Source organism: Labeo rohita, unplaced genomic scaffold (assembly GCF_022985175.1).
Source record: "Labeo rohita strain BAU-BD-2019 unplaced genomic scaffold, IGBB_LRoh.1.0 scaffold_1717, whole genome shotgun sequence".
NCBI classification, from domain to species: domain Eukaryota; kingdom Metazoa; phylum Chordata; class Actinopteri; order Cypriniformes; family Cyprinidae; genus Labeo; species Labeo rohita.
In genome coordinates, this window is record NW_026127909.1 from 13,472 (window position 1) to 15,188 (window position 1,717).

Below are 1,717 nucleotides of genomic sequence, written 5' to 3' on the forward strand. Positions count from 1 at the left end.
AGAATCACTTTTGTGTTTAAAGTACCACATCAACTCTTTAATTCAAAACTACATATAATGACTGACAAAAATCAAAAAGCTGAGTTAATATACAGTCCACGAGTCTTATGTGAGAGTTCCAAGGAGACTGATTTAATTGCTAATTTGCATTTCTTTTGCAATCAGGCTAAAGCTCCTCACAACTCCAGTAATGGTAACAGAACAACTGCAGAAATCTAATATAAGAGTATCAAAGGTTGGATGTTACAAAAGTTTAAACAGTTTTGTTTTAAACAGTGTTACTTTTATTTAACAAGTCAATTGCTGAAATCTGTTAGTTTAAATCCAACATAAACTCTCTGACATTAAAATTTTTGTATACAACATAAACATCTGTTATTATTAGACAGAATCATTATTATATAATTAAAAATTATAATTAAATATACAATTATTATTCAATCAATATTAACTTATAAATATACAAATTTTATTATTGTAAATATTGTCAGAGAAATGTATTAATCATGAAATAAATATGACTTTTCCTGTCCAGCATTTGACAATGTTTTCACATTAAGCTTTTTCGCTTCACCCTCTCCTCCAGTTACAAAGAAATTTCATGGGAGAGCTGTTGTTTTTCTATTGTCCAAAGTCCATGTTCATCATCTCCACCTCCTTGATGAGATCCAGAGTCCTATATTAAACAGCTGTCGTGGTTATCGGTAAATCTTTTGATTTTACAAGGTTATACAAGAACAGTGAGTATGTTTTAAAGCTTTTACATCATGTAATTAGAAATCTTAATGTCTTTATTTTTCTAAGTGACAACAGTAGCATAAATGATGTTGCTTTGATTGCTTCTATTGTCCTCATTTGTTAATCACTTTGGATAAAAGCATTTGCTAAATGACTAAATTTAATGTAAATGTAAATGAATCCAGGATTTTCAATAATGAGCTTTAATTCTTAATAAAGCTTTGCCAGTACTAAAGACTTACACACTAGTGAACCACCACTATTAGCAACGTACATTAAAAAAAAAAAAAAAAAAAAAAAAAAAAGGTAGGATTGTCTAACTTGAATGTTGACTCTGTTGTTTTACAGATGAGTGCATCCAAACTGCAGCAAAGGTCTGATTTACAAATGCTGATGCTATATTACAAATATATATATATATATATATATATATAATTTGCTACTATCTGTTATAGATGCAATTTTTAAACAACTGTTGATCTTTAGAAAAGCTTACATCTGTACATTATTACAGTCTCTCGATTGCAATTGTATATGAGTACTCTACTGCATAAATACAATTGATATCTATTACAAACTGGATCATTCTGTGATCTGTTCATAATTAACATCAGTTGTATTCAAATCTAAAATATATGAAATATCAGTATTTCTGTCTGTGTCTCCACTACAGTGGTGAGGTGAGAATCTCACACTTGCTAAATATGAAAGAGAAGGAGTTTTTAGTCAAAAGAAGAGAAACCGTTTTTCAAAGCCTGAATAAACTCAATATACACTGCAGTAAGGTAAAACATCTCATCCCTAATATATTACTATTAGCAGTGTAGCATGCTGGAAATTTTCTTTTGGCTCTGTATGCATGCATGTGTACTAAACAAATATAGCTGCATAATAGCACTTCTATTTTTATGTATGTTTTCATTTTCTTCAAAATCAATATTTTATCCTGTGCTGTTTCTTTGCAGTCTGTTTGTATACT

At 29.4% G+C, this 1,717-nt stretch overlaps 1 long non-coding RNA gene across 1 annotated transcript; it reads left to right on the forward strand.

Moving 5' to 3' along the window:
* The first annotated feature begins 659 nt into the window (after positions 1-659).
* LOC127158817 (uncharacterized) lies at positions 660-1,711 on the forward strand. Its single transcript, XR_007826282.1, has 3 exons — positions 660-740; positions 1,087-1,112; positions 1,412-1,711. It is a non-coding gene; the product is annotated as an uncharacterized LOC127158817 (long non-coding RNA).
* The last annotated feature ends 6 nt before the right edge of the window (positions 1,712-1,717 follow it).